The sequence below is a fragment of the Ambystoma mexicanum genome, chromosome 9 (assembly GCF_040938575.1).
Source record: "Ambystoma mexicanum isolate Mex_15411 chromosome 9, UKY_AmexF1_1, whole genome shotgun sequence".
In the NCBI taxonomy this organism is placed as follows: domain Eukaryota; kingdom Metazoa; phylum Chordata; class Amphibia; order Caudata; family Ambystomatidae; genus Ambystoma; species Ambystoma mexicanum.
The window spans coordinates 77,235,210-77,250,981 of NC_090931.1; positions in this window are offsets into that span (position 1 = coordinate 77,235,210).

Below are 15,772 nucleotides of genomic sequence, written 5' to 3' on the forward strand. Positions count from 1 at the left end.
GGGGTTAAGAGCAATCTTGTCCTCATCTCCATACACAGGGCCTGGATAGCCATCAAGATTGCTCCTGAGTTGTCCTGTGGCATAAGCACCGGTTGCGACGGCTGGGGAGTAGGGTCCTCCATCTCCTCCACGGTCCGCGGCTCCTCGTCGGCTCCACCATCGCTTTCTACATCCGCTTCGTCGGGATCCCTCCAGTAGGACCGGACTTCCTCAAACTTCTTTTCCAGGATCTTTGCGACGCCAGCCAGCTCATCTTCGGAGGTGGTATCTGTGTCCGTTATGGCTACCGTGCCCCCCCCTTCTTTCTCCACCCAGAGTTTTACGGGGGTTTTATCGATAGGCTGAAAAGAGGTTTCCCTCCAGGGTGGAAGGGAAACTCTAGGCCCGGAAGTCACCTCCACTCGGGTAGCCTCCACAGGCTTCGCCAGGGCCGCCACGACTCCTTCGATCGAGGCCTTAGCTGGGTGAATCAGGGCCTTTGCGACTTTGGGTGTACCTGAGGCCTTCACCTTGGGGGGAGGTTTGCTGCCTCGCTCCCCCTTGGCTGCTGCCGTCAGGATCGACTGGGCTTCTCCCGAAGCTTACCCGGGTTCTCCGACTTACTCTTCACTGAGCCAGAGCATTGGCTCGTGGTTGATGGCGTCAGTGACATCGCGCCCTGCCTGGCACCCAAGGAACCCGAACCATCGATGCTCCCGGTGCCCACGGACTCACGGTGCTTTGCCTTTTGTTGGTCCCCCATCGCCAGCGAGCCCTCAAAGGTCTTAGAAGACCGCTCGGACGACTACTTCTCACCTGCTGCTGGGCTTTTCCCTTCCAGCCAGTTGGTGAGTCGGTACTACGATCCCTCATTGTCCACTCGGACATGTTCTTACAAAACGCAGTCCTTCTCCACGTGCGATTTGTCATTGTGAAGGCAGTAGAGGCACCGAGAGTGCTCATATTCCTTGAAGACATTCTGTAATCCGCAACCAGGGCAGCTCCTAAACGGCTTGGATGCAGGCGTCGTTTCCCCTTTGTCCTGGGCCATGTCCATACGGGGTAGGCCTCAAAGATCTTCCGGAATCCTCCAAGAAGCGAAACTCGACGAAAATTTGTCCTTGAGGGGCGTAGAAAATTCTGAAACGGGTCCCCGTTGATCAGAAGTAGAATCGGTGGAGGTTGAGGCTCGATTGACCGAAAAAATAAGAGTAAACTCTTCAAAAAAATCGCAAAACGCAGTAAAAGCTCGAGAGCTATAGCACAAGGACTCCCAACACTTGAACGTGCAGTAAAAATCTGAAGATGGCTGCCAGAGGAGGGGCTTAGGTAGAGGGCAGTCATTGGCTGGGGGCAGTATGACCCAGAGAGCAGTGATTGGTTACTAGTAGAAAGACAGTTCAGAAACGAAACAAACTGATTTTTCTTTACCGAGGATTCCCAGCCTGATGACGGGGAATATTCATGAGCATGTGAATCCATGTCAGACCCCATGCTGGAGAACTTCACTTTCTGTAAAGTAACTTGTTCCTTTTCCAACAGTGGATCGGTCAGAGATTCACAAGCTTTTAATAGATTACAAAGCGGTATGTAAGCACACATTGTAAAGCAAGCATAAGGAAGGCAGAATGTTGAAACTCACTTTATAAGAACAGGTTTCACACCACCTGTCACACTTACTTATTTTCTCACTTTCATGCACAATCAGTAATGCCTTTTTCTAGGAGGTACCTAGATGGCATAATTACTTTTTCCCCTTATCATTAATTGTTTTTTCTCTTGCATTGGGCTTCACCATTTCTCCCTTTTGGCTTTCACAGTGCCCGTTTCCTCATTTTCTGTTTTACTTCACATGCACAGACGGACTCACAAATGACACTTTTTTTGTGCCAAGGCCACTCGAGAACATGTGATCAATACAACTGGTGTTTTCCTCTTTGTACAAAATAATGGTTGATGGAATACAGGGAGCTGACTTCACAGACAGAGGGGACGGAACGCTTTTTGTGGGAAGTGCACAGAGGACCTTGTCACAAGATAACACAATTAGACATCCCCATCAATGACAGACATTCATAGTAAAGGTTTTCATTGTGTTCAGAGCGGCAGGCTGACATGACCACTTGAGCGATGCTTTAGCATGCCATCCCTGCCATCGTGGATGCGGTTGATGACTGTTCCCATGTGGAATGGGCTTTTACCGTGCTCTGCAGATGGCCTTCGATGGCACAGTAAAATAATGGCTGCAACCGACCCTTCCTTTGTGATAGCTGTACCCTTGCTTACGGATTCAAGATTACAAACAGTTGTAGGAGTCTATGGTCTGATAAATATACTACTTATGAGCACACCATCTCTAGCGAGCACAAGGCTCTCTGCTTCAGTAAAGAGGCGTTGCAAAAGAAATTACATAGCTGCACTGATGTGCTGTTGTGAATGTCTAAAGGCAATTTATGCATGAAATTTGGATAATCTTAGCACCAACTCATCCCAAAAAATCTGAGACATGGTTCTTTGATGTCAAATGCCTGTAGGTTCCCCACTATCTTGGCTGAGATGGTGGCATCTAGGAAGCACTCCACAGGAGATAACCTTCATCTCCGCCCTGTAAATGGGATCAAACAGGTGATAAATGAGGCCAGTGAAGACCATATGGAGCTCCAAGGTAGGTGCTGGCCTGTATATTGGTGTTATTATAGAGAATTTGCCTCTCAAACTCTTTCACTGTTCTATCCGAGTAGAGTTCTGCTGTATCTGGCTAAGCTATTGCTGCCAGCTGTAGGCCTTGTTGTGATAGATATGGCAGGGCATCATGGGGAATTATGGAAAATGGTTGGAAATTACTCCGTTGTCTCCCACCAAGAAAACATTTCCAATTTCAGCTGCCATGTTTTCGTTGCATAAGAGGCTGTGGCAAAATGCAGACTATTGCAACACTTTTGATCGCAGTGTAAATGCCAAATTCTATGAAATCAGGAGCCCTGCGTGCGCACACAGTAAGATTGCCTTTCTTGTACAAGAGTTCTGCTGTCATTTATGCTATTGAGATTTATAATGCACACCGCTGCCAGTTTCATGGTCTCCAGGAGCTCAAGGGGTTTGAAAAGGGAGGATGGAAAGGGGTAGCGCAAGATAGCTTTTTGGTGTGCTGTTGGTAGCTGCAGTTCAGAAAAAAACAGTCACTTTGTGTTGGGTTAGCTCCTAGATGGAATGGATTAGGTGCTCTTTAAGTGTATGAGTCTATATGGTATGGTATTGTTTTTTGTGTCCGTTACTAAGAGCAGGAGATTTAGTATGTTGAGTGAGATTACAGAGGGGTGTGCCATTTGGAAATGGGAGGGAGAACTGTCCCACTTAAAACCACAGGGGGTGTGAAACGGGTAAAAAAAAAAAAAGGTATAGTGCCAGACGCAGAACCCAGAAGCTCACGTGATGTACAAAGGGCCAAGGAAACACGCGTCCCCTGGAGGAAATTGTGTGAGCGGCAATTGCCATACTCTAGAATGGGGATAGGAATCGCACCTAGTCAATACAGCAGGGGTGGATAATGCACTGCCACTAACAATACAAAAAATTGCAACATTCTACACACACTTTTCAAAGTCTGAACTAAACACAACCACACCTCTACAGCACACCACACGTACTTCACAACACCACGGCAAAAAAAAAAAAACACAATCTCGCCCAACACCACATGACGGCCACCAGCCGAAAATCGCACCTACGCGCAGTCAACGGTGTAACCTGAGGCTGCCAACAGCACATCACAGCTCTATTGCTCTTTTACAGCTGAATCCTTCTAATCCAACTCTCCCCCCCCCCCCACCCCTCTCTGCCTTGCATTACGGATCCACCAGAGTGCCAAGAAACAACGCAGTTGGTAACAGTGCACAGAAACAAACAGCTTTAACATAGGTTTTTCTATACGATTTCTGGACTGTGCTGTGATTGCAGCATGGGTCTGCTGTATGTGGCGGTTGAGCAGTGACTTTGTAGGAAACTAAGGTTTTTAGTCAGGATAGTGGTGCGAGAGGTCTGTGTGTTCTGACAAGTTGCGTTGTTTCGATTAGGCTAAATTTCTTATTTTGCGGTGTGTCAATATTATGCTTTTCTTTCACTGGGCCAGTCCAGTTCTTTTTGTTTTTACAATGGTTTGTGGGGCCTTTCATATTTCCGTGTTGGCATTTTTTCTCAGTACTGTTTCCTGTTTAGATGGGTGAGCCAGGTTTTTAGTAGTTTTCTGAATTTTAGGTGTTAGTCTATTGGTCGTTGTTCCTTGGTGGATGAATTCCGAAGTTTTACTGAGATGCAGGACAAAGCTGATCTGCCATATTTCAGTTTCTGGTCTTGCTTTGTTATCATGGCAAATATAATTGCTTGATCTCAGGGTTCGTTTTGGTTTGTAGATGGAGATTTCTTCCTGCTCCTTGGCCACGTATTGCTGTGTGTGCTATGCAAAGGGTTTTGAAGTAAATCCTTCTTTTGATTGATAGCCAGTTTAGGGTTCTCAATGCTCGGGTGATGTGCTCTCTTCTTGATGAGCCTGAGGAGTAGTCTTGCCACTATGTTCCACATTCACTGTTTTTTGGTAATGTAATCCGGCATTGCAAGGTAAGTGCTGTTGGCATACTCTATTCTTGACACAATGAGGGAGATGGCGGCAAGTGTTCTGTGTCAGTAATACAAATATGGTGTTGACTTCTGACAGCCTCCTAATGGCGTGATAAAAATCTTGAAATGTGACTGACAAATTTTGACAAGCCCTCTCTTGATATCAGTGGAAAGGCGTATGCAAATATCCCTAACAAGGTAAACGAAAACGCTTCTCCTAAAAGCACCTGTTGAGACACCTGCTTGCGAAGGGCCGTCATTTGGAGTTCTGGTCCATGGCAAAAAAGCTCAATTTGGGCATGTTGCACATTTCTGGAGAAAGATAAAGGCGGGCCTCTGTAAGAGGTACAATTTGTAAAACCTTTATTCAATTTTCGGTTTTTGGAAAAACTCCTGCTTTGCCCTATAACTATGGTGCGAGTAGTCTCTACCATCAAATAATAAAGGAACCACAGTCTTAGTCAGTCTCTGTCAAAATAAAGATGGCCTATACTAACAAAACCTAATGCCTGCCCTATCCGTTATACAAAAAGTGTGTAAAATGCATGCAAACGAAAGTCAGTGTTAGAATATAAAGGATCAATGTGACTGAGTCAGCTCTCCTTCCCAAGTTGGAAAGCACAGAGAAAGGCAGTCCCCCCGTAGACAGGATGACACACTGTCTCAGGTTCTCAAAACAAAGGCAGTTGAAAATGTGGATCGAGGCCAGCTTGGTCTTCCACATTAAAGTCCCTTATTCCAGATTTCAAAAGTTATTTCACAGTTCGACAAAAGTTCACGCAGTTTTCCCTGGGTTGGGCTCTCAAAGAATAGCACTTGCAGGGGTTCCCTTCCCCAAGCTTAATTTATATTCTTTAGGGCTTCCCTTCCGCTAACTTTTCACACTTCCGGTCTTTCTGAGTCGGCTCGGACCTTTTCCTGATGTTGAAGACAAGTTGCGTTGTTCGATTATTCAAGGCTTTTACTATAGACTTCCTCAGGACCACTTCGACTTTCCCTTCAGCTCACACTCTTGTGTTATTTGCCTCAGTGTCTCTTGGTTTGGGTAGTTCAGTATCATAAGCACAAAAGTTCAACATTTGCCTTTTCACTTCCCTTTTGCCAGGATTAATCTTGACCATTGCGCCTTTTAAAGTTCATTCACTTGGCCGCTTTATAACAAAACATTTCATCTTTCGGAGAGATTTTCGAGTGGCCTTCTTCCTTTCGCCGGACTACTCCGCTACTCTGTACCACCGACTTCACAGTTATCAGTTCACCACAGGTCTCTCTTCCTTCGCGACTCATCCACACGCGTGCAACCTTCAATTGTGAGATATACTTCAATCTTTCCTTAACACACACCGGCCTTTCATGTCGCTCGCCAACTCACCGGCTATGTGCATGCCTTTGTCTTTACGGTTTTTAATTCACGAGTCAAGGTTAATACCAAAGGCCTGGCCTCGCCTCCCCAACTCGGTCGTTCACCCGGGAGAGTCGCTGGCACCCTTGAAACACAATGCAGTCTTCTTGTCTGGGATTTGGCCTTCTGCGCATATCTTTCACAGCTCTTCGGAGGCAAAGACCTCCTGGGTTTCTCTACCCTGTTCTCTCATCCCTCTATCGGGTCACTGTGCTCCAGAAGGTTCACTGTCGCTCCGGAATATCTGCTCCTTCTCATGTTACACCCTGCTCAGAGTGTGTCTCTATGTTCTGCCTTTTAACCGTGTGGGGAGAGCTAATGGGTATCAGATGTATGTAATTAAAGTCAAGTGCCTGACTTTGCCTGACCCGATTAGCGGGATATGTCTGATGAGATATGCAAGGTTAGCCTCTTTATTCTCAGTCGTCCTCTTCCTCGGCCCAGCGTTTGTGTGGAATAGGTGGGGGGGGGGGGGGATTGGGATGTTGGAGGATCCTATCAAATAGAATGGGTTATGGTACAGGAAAGGGAGGGAATACCACTTCTCACCATCGGTTGCCTCACCCCCACTTCGTGAAGACCCCTCACCCAGGTGATGCTCCCACACTGGTACACCCCCAGGGTCTGGATCCAAAGGTAATGGCCGTGCCCCAACCACCTGAGAGAGAAATCCCCGGGGACTAGTAGGTAAGACACCCTTTGGTTTCTCACACCTCTGACATCAGGAAAAAGCAGGATGCCATGAGGCCCAGTAAACTCAGAAAGTCGCATCTGTGAAGATATTGGGCATTCTGAAATCTCATTAACATCTGCAAGATATATTGAGCTCACAACTCGGAAGGCAATTCCCTGAGGAAGTGTCCAGGACCGCTCCACTGTAGTGCAGCTTTTGAGAAGGTGTCATCTGGGACTTCTTGAAGTTGAGGCAGAAGCCCAGTTTGAGGTGAGAGTAGCGGCAGGTGCTGCGGAGATGTTCCAGAGCCTGTTTGCAAAGACAGAGTCCAGGAGAACAAGCTCAGATCAGTCAATCGTCTAGGTAGGGAAAGATGTGAATACCTCCCATCCTTATCGCTGCCACCATTACTATCAACTTGGTGTAGACCCTTAGGCGGAGTTGAGGCCAAAAGGCAGTTCTCGGAATTGATTGTGAGAAAGGCCAACAGCGAATCTCAGGCACTATCTGTGCTTGCGATGTATCGGCACATGAAAGTTATCATCGTGAAGATCGAGTAAGATCATCCAGTCCTGGAGCTAAAGGGCCTGGAGGAACTGCAAAAGACTGACCATCTCGAATCTGTCCTTCCTGAGGAACTTGTTGCGTCTCAGGTCCAAGATGGTTCGCAGTCCTCTCTCTTTGTTGGGAACCAGGAAATAGGTGGATTACCAACCCTGGCATTGCTCCTCTACAGGTACCCTTTCCACAGCACCTTTTCTCCAACAGGGAAACCGATCTGGTTCCTGAAAGATTGCTTGCTTGTGGGACAATCTGGAGGTCTTTGTAGAAATGGGAGACAGTACCTTTGGGTCACTGTCTATAGTACCCATGCATCTGAAGTAATGAAATGCCATTCTTGCAGATGTTGGGTCAACCTGCCTCCCACTTGAGTCCTGTGAGCAGTGTTTAGAGAGGTTCTAGGGCTGTGGCAGAGGACAGTGAAGAGGTGGCTTCCTGAGCAGTTTTTCTTCTGGGGGCATGGGAGAACCTCTCTTGTCCACTCTGGGTAGCTTGACCTTTTCCCCTTTGGCCAAGAGGATTAGTAGTAAAAGGAATATCATCTGCAGCCTATGTGGGCGGGTGTTGTTGCAACTGACGGATGGCTGCCCCTGAGGAATTTGACCCATCGATGGGCATGTCCAGGAGCCTTGATTGGATGTCTGGGGCAAACCCAGACTTGCATAACCACACGCATCTCCACACAAATCTCCTGATCACAGCATTCAAGCCTATACATCTACCAATGCAACGGATGCATTTAGGCCTGACTCAAGAAGCCTCCTTACCATCATTGATGAGATTATTGAAGCCATCTCTCGTCCACCCTTTGGAAATGTTTTCTGCAGCCTGAGAAATGACATGCCACAGTGTTCAGGTGTAATTCGCCACAGCACAAAATGCATTGATGGCTTTTAGTGCCATGTTTCCAGCAGAGAATACCCTTTTTGCCAGTGCATCGTATTTTGTATCGTCCCTACCCGAACTCTCTGGTGAAGGGTGACTGGAAAGGAAGTCAGGGTCAACAGAAGAAGCTCTGTACTTCTTCACAAACTCCTTTTTTATAGCAGGTATGGTATCAGGTTTTTCACCAGTTTTGCATAATAGGTTTTTTCAGTGCTGTATGTAAGGGCAGCACAGGCTCCTTAGGAGGGCTCCTTTCTAAAATGTCTGTAAGGTCATCCTGGGTAATGTCTTTAGCAAGACGCCCCCAACCTTAATCACCCTATTCATGACCATGCTATAGACGACTTTTGGGTGAGAGTATATCTATGGTGTGTCAAATTCAAACCTCACTGGCATCTTTCAGAAAAGTGGCTTAGTCTTCAAGCCAGGATTGGTCTGAGACCAACTCCTCTGGAACAATGGGCGATCCAAAACAGACATAATCGAAGGCTACTACGTCATCTTCCTCCTCGTCTTCTTCAAAGATGGACCCAAAGGATCTGAAGAAATCCATCTTTGATTTGGGTTCAAACTCAAAGTTGTACCCGAGTTTGATGGGCCCTTTGAATCTTTCGAGGAGGAAGTCACAGAAGCTTTTTTCTTCAACAAATTCTCGGTGGTCAACACTATGCGAGATGATGTCCCGGAGATCTAGAGACTCAGGGTTTTGGGCACGCGGGTCAGTCTTGTTGGATTCCCTGCCGGTCTTGGAAGATGCAGTGGGTTCAGCAGTCTATTTTGGCTTCTACAAGGAACCAGGAGGGGCTGCCTTTGAAAAGACCTATCTTTTCTCTAAACTTTTTCCATTCGGCTGCAAAGCTGTCCAATCGGGAAAAACGTATCTGATGCTTGTCAGGCAAGAAGTCATAGGATGAGGAACGATGGAGTTATTTCTTCTACTTTGTCTGCGGCAACGAAGAGGAAGAAGGACAGGAATCGCTCCTAGATCTTGACTGTTCAGAATATTGAGATTTTTGCTTGGGCCTTTCTGGAGACTTTTCTCCAGTAGAACTTCGGTCAGAAGATTTTCTTTTTGCCAGTTGTGAAAGATGAAGACGTGGAAACCGAACGACCTAGGGAGAGCTTCAATTTGCTCTGCTTCAAGGCCTTGCTGGTCATTGATTGACAGGAGCCACACTCAAAGACTGTGTTCTTCACCGAGGCACCAGAGACCAATCCTGTGCGAATTAGTGATCGACATCTTCAAATCACATTCCGCACATCTCTTGAAGCCTGTTTTCTGCATAGGTATCGTGAAGATTTTTACTCAAAAACGATAAAGACGTTATCTAGAGATTCCATGAGGTGAATCAAACCATTCCGAGAGTGTGCTATGCATGTGGAAAAACAGAATGGGGCAGTGTGTGTTATTTATACTATCCTCTAAGTCACTTCTGGATGCAGGAATGGTAACCATCGAAAGACAGACTATCTTTGACAGCGCCTTCCATTTGCGGAATGATTTCTGAGACTGCTGAGCAGGATACAAATATATCCAAGATCAGTGATCCGTGGGGGGACATAATCCATTAGAAGAAGCTTCTTCGTGGTAGGCTTCACCAGACTATACACTAATGGAGGGTGACCTAACGAAAAAATGAGAGGTAAATAAGGAAGCTAAAAAGGAGCCTCTAGACATCTGTGGAAAATCCTGTAGGCAGGAGCCCGGCCATAACTAACTCCCTTGCCCCTGGCGTCAGCAGTTTGATAAACCCCCTCTTGATAGTGTCCAAACACGAAGAGAACACAAGGAACTTGGCAAATAATGGAAGAAACACAAAGTAGAGCTAGATGAGGCCTTCCAGGACAAGATGCAGATTGATTCATTTGATGGTTGCCCAGGGTGGAGCCTAGTGCATTTGCAGTGCACTGGCCAAGGGGCAAATGGTGGAAAACGAGGGGATAGACTGCAGACAGTGCTGCAGCTTTCATTTACTGCTATGGTAAAACTGCCACTGAGGATTCCTGGCCTGAGAACAGGTAATATTGAAAGACTGTGAATCTACAAAGAACCAATGCTGAAGAAATTGAAGTTCGCTATGTGGCCTTTTCCATGCTTCTGTGCATGTTGGATTGGTGAGTCTCGTCTTTACCAAAACATTCAGAAGATATTGAGGTGGATGAACTTCTCCCCAACTTGTCACATTCAGTGCTGCGGGCCTCCTCTTAGCTAAGTCAAACTATTTGGTTAAAAAGGAAGCAAAGGCAATGGATGCAGTTCCAATGAGGTGGCTTTTGGCAAAACACTAGTGCGTAGGTTGCTTTTCAATAGCTTTGTTGAGATCAACTCACATCTATTTGTGCATTTAAGAAAGAAGAACAAGTTACTTACCAACTGTACCGCTGTTTCGATTGGATGTTCCTCCCACGTATTCCTCATCTTAGATACATCCTTACCTTCAGCTTGCTGCTTCGGAATTTTTTTTTCTTCTTTCCACCAGAGGGCGCTCCCCTCGAGGCCGCGGCGTCGATGTCGTTCGGCGGCACCCTTCGAAAACCGACGTCATCGCCTGTATAAGAGCCTCGAGCGCGCCCGCTGGCTTCAGTTCTGTTTTTTCGTATATTGTAGTCAATGGATTTTAATTAATGGCATGCCTCTTTTGACCCAAGCCTTAAAAGAATTTAGAGTGTAATTCACGTAAACTGTACTGTGGGGTTGGTTGGGAGGGTCGATGAGGAATACATGGGAATAATATCCAATCGAAAGAATGTTACAGTTGGTAAGTAACTTTGTCCTCCCACGTATTCCTCATCTTAGATAGACTCCCAAAGCAGTTTTGTCTTGCAGGTGGGAGTACAGAATTTTTATAATCGTGTACAGAATGGAGTACAGATTTAGCAAACAGACTTCCTTGAGAAGAAGTTGAGTCCAGAGCATAATGTTTTATAAAGGTATGCATGGATGACCATGTGGCTGCTGCACAAATGTCTTGTAAAGGGACACCCCTTGTTAGTGCTGTCGAAGTTGCCATGCCCCTGGTTGAATGAGCTCTCCATCCATCAGGTTGTTCTTTCCTAGCCAATCTATAAAATTCTGTTATAGCTAAAATTATCCAACTAGATAATGTTTGTTTAGTTACTGCAAGTCCCAATTTGCGTCCAGTGTACCCCACAAAAAGTTAATCACACTGACGCATTTTTGCCAATCTTGAAATGTAGAAACTAAGAGCTCTTCTGGGATCTAGTCTATGTAGCCGCTCCTCTTCTTTGCTTGCATGAGGAGGAGGATAAAAAGTAGGTAAAGTTATTTTCTGTGACAGAGGAAAATCCGAAACAATTTTTGGCAAGAAATATGGTTTAACTCTAAAAGATAGTGTGAGGAGGACCGCTAGAAAGCGCCTGCAACTCACTTACCCTGCGGGCTGATGTCAATGCTACAAGGAGTATTGTTTTCAAAGTAAGGAGCCTTAGCGGACAAGAGTGTAAAGGATCAAATGGAATACATGTGAGAAATTTTAGAACTAAATTCAAATCCCACACTGGAACCTGGAAAGGTATTGGTGGAAATACATTGTTTAACCCTTTCAAGAATTGAATGATTAAAAGGTATCTTGAAGTAAGATTCTTCTTCTGAAGAGCGCTTAAAAATGGATTGCACTGCTAAGTATCCTTTTATCGTACCAACCTGGAGCCCCAGATTAGCTAAATGTAACAGAAAAGATAAAATTGTGGGGATATTACATTGAAATGGGTCCACATTCTTTTCTCTGCACCAGTTACTGAACTTATTCCAACGACACCGATACAGAGATTTGGTTGCTGGCCTTCTGGCCGAAAGCAAAATCTTCATCACGTCATCCGGAAGGTCCCAATCCTTATATCTCAACCTCTCAGAAGCCATGCGTGAAGGTTGAGGGTGTTGACCTCCGGATGGAGAACATGACCTTCCTCTCGCGAGAGAAGATCCTCTCTTCTTGGAAGATGTATTGGAGGGCAGCTGGACATGTCCAGAAGGTCCAGGTACCACGTTCTCCTGGCCCAATCCGGGGCAATTAGGATCATGGTTTTCCTGAACTTTCTCAACCCCCTTTTTACTCGAGGGATCACAGGGATTGGAGGGAATGCATACAGGAGTGGAAAATCCCAGTCCACTACAAACGCGTCCCCCAGAGCTCCTCTCGGTGGGAATTTCCTTGAGTAGTACCGCTCGCACCTCCGGTTGGTACTGGTCGCAAACAGATCCACTTGAGGGGTTCCCCAAAGGGCGAAGATCTCTTGAATGACTTCCTGATCTATCTCCCACTCGTGGGAGACTGTTCTCTGCCTGCTCAGAGCGTCCGCTGCTGTGTTTTGCTCTCCGGCTAGATGACTTGCCGATAGAGAGATCCCTTCTTGTATTGCCCAGAACCAGAGTTGCATCGCCTCTCTGCACGGCAGCAGTGACCCCACTCCTCCTCTCTTGTTGAGGTAGTACATGGCCACTGTATTGTCTGTCATTATCGGGACATTCTTGCCCCGTACAGAGGGCAGGAAGGCCTTCAGCGCTAGTCTGATTGCCCTCAACTCCAAAAGGTTGATGTGTAGTTTGGTCTCCGATAGAGACCAACGAACGCTGATTGTCAGATCGTTGGTATGGGCTCCCCACCCCCTGAGTGAGGCGTCCGTCACTACTGTTATCTCCGGTCATGGTTGCCAAAAAGATTCTCCTCTGAGGATATGATGTCTGCAAGCCCACCATTGTAGATGCTGTGCTACTTTGGCTGGAACCTGCAACAGATCTGACATTTCCCCTGAGAATTGAGACCATTGAGTTCTGAGAGTCCATTGAAGGGATCTCATTCTCAATCTGGCTTCTGGCACCAGAAAAATGCAGGATGCCATCAGACCGAGCAACCTGAGAAAATCAAAGGCCGGAAGATACTGAGCATTCTGGAATTTTGTTACCATCTGCAGAATGTGGTGAGCTCTCTCTTCAGGAGGCGAGGCTTTGCCCAAGCAAGTATCCAGGACTGCTCCGATAAACTGGAGTTTCTGTGATGGTATCATGTTTGACTTTTTTAAATTCAGAGAAAACCCTAGTTTGTGAAGGAAGTAACAAGTCTTGGACAGATGATCCTGGGCTTGCTCTGATCATCCAATTGTCCAGATAGGGGTAGACATGTATCCCCCGTCTCCAGAGACTCGCTGCCACCACCACCATCAACTTGGTGAAAACTCTTGGGGCGGAGGATAGCCCGAATGGCAGAACTCGAAGCTGATAGTGAGAATTGCCGATCACAAACCTTCGGTACTTTCTGTGCTTGAGATGGATTGGCACATGAAAGTAAGCATCCTGAAGGTCCAATGATACCAACGAATCCTAGAGTTGGAGAGCCTGAAGGATCTGAGAAAGTGGGACCATCTTGAACTTGTCCTTCCTTAGGAACTTGTTCAAATTTCTCAAGTCCAAAATGGGTCTCGGTCCCCCGTCCTTCTTTGGAATGAGGAAATATGGGGAATACCAACCCTTGTTCCTCTCCGCTACAGGTACATGTTCTATTGCACCTTTCTGTAGCAGGGTTAAGAATTCCTGCAACAGGAGCGGATCCGGAAGTTTGACAGAGTTGTATCCTGGGGGGTCATGCTGAGGTTTCTTTAGAAAATGAAGGCAGTAACCTTGGGATACTGTTTCCAGCGCTCAAGCATCTGAAGTAATGCCTTGCCATTCTTCTAGATGTTGTGAGATTCTGTCTCCCACCGGGGTCTTTTGGGTCAAAACCTCAGAGTGGTTTTGCGGCAGCGGCTGAAGGGACAGATGCCGCTGCTGGGGCAGATCTAGCTCCCTTTCCTCGCCCCCGAGGACATTTTCTTTGACCCCTCTGACTGGCCTGCCCTCTTCCTCTTCCAATTGAGGACTAATAACGAAAAGGACGACCCCTCCAGGAAGATGAGCCTGTGTAGGGGCGTTGCTGAGGTTGTCTTATAGCAGCACAGGGATTTTGCCGTTGCTTTGGAGGTCTGCAGCTTCTCCAAACTTTCATCCGCTTTGCTGGCAAACAACCTCGAGCCGTCAAAGTGCATATTAAGAAGCCTGGATTGCACATCCGGAGCAAAACCAGTCTTTCTTAGCCACGCAAATCTACGTAGCACCGTGCTAGTTGCCATGGACCTACTGATACTGTCAGTTGTGTCCAAACCGGATTGAAGGCATTCTCCCAAAGCCTCCATTCGATCCCTTATAATGGCTAGGAAGCCACCACGCTCTTCACTTTCTGGGATGTGTTCAGCTGCCGCTGACATGCAGTCCCACAGGGTATATGTGAACCTTGCCAAGGTACAGGTTACATTAGTAGACTTCAAAGCCATACTGCCAGATGTAAAAATCTTCCTAGACCATGCATCTACCTTTTTATCGTCCCTATCTGGAGGGATTGTAGGGTATGCAGCATTTCTTGTGGAAGTGGCTGCTTGTACTACCAGACTTTCTGGAGTTGCGGGTTTGCTCAGGTAATCCGGATCAGAATTGCAAGGTCTATATATTGACACAATTTTTTTATTTACTGCCGGTATGGCTGCAGGGTCTTCCCATACATAATTAACCCTTCTCTGCAAGGCAATGTGAAAAGGGAGAATGGGGTCCTGTTGAGGAGTTCCTGATAGTATATCAGTCATGTCATCTTCTTGACAGACTGGTGAACTTCTGCTTTTACCCCACCCCATAAATTCTGTAACTCTATTCTTGAGTTTTTTGTAACCCGCATCAGCCTGCTCTGATGGGTATGGCTTGTAAAATTCCTACTCTGGAGAAGTGTCCCGACCACTTGCAGTCTGTAAACATTTGTGTAGATCTTCAATTTTTGATTGCGGATTAATGAATTCCTCTGAAATAGATCTTGTGCCAAATTAACACCAGCAGAGGTGACTTCTTCCTCTTCTGATGATTCTCCCCCATAGATAGATAGCATGGTCCTGAAAAATTCATGTCTAATCGCAGGTTGAAAAACCTTTTCTGGTAATGTGGGTTTTTCCCTTATAAAAGGCTTGGGCGTCGAGGTAAACGTCGATGGCGCTGATGACATAACCAGGAGCTTTTGAAATTATCAACGTGAACTAGACGTAGCTTCCTTCGTGGAATTTTCAACTCGAGGGCCTTCGAAGTCTTCAATGGCGCTGATGTCGACTTCGATGGCGTATGTTTTGACGCCATTTTGTTTCCCTCTACCTTCGATTTATGTACCGAAAGGTCTTTTTCATGAGGTGATCAAGAAGAGTCCCTCGATGACACCCTCAACGACTTTTTATCAGCTTTTCTTGTTTTGGACCTCCCTCTGTCAAGTTTTTCATGAGTAGGGGCATGGTCTTCTTAAGCCTTTTTTGAGGGGGTCTGGGCTGCGTTCTCAAAAACCTTTAGCATGGAAACTCGAAAGGCTTCCCATTTACTCGGGGAGTCATGCTTTGATGGGCATGCTATCACTTCCTCCGATGACGTCGAGGAGGATGAGGGAGATTGATGCCGTCTTTTCTTTGTCTTTTTGGATGATCTACTCCTTGACCTATGCTTTTTACGATACTTTTTCGAAGACTCAGCTGAGTCTTTCCCTTTCGAAGTAGACTTCGATGAACCCTCCCCCATCGCCAGTTTACCTCTGCGTTCTTTCAAGGCTTTATAGGTCGACTGGCGCGAATCACAGTCTTCAATT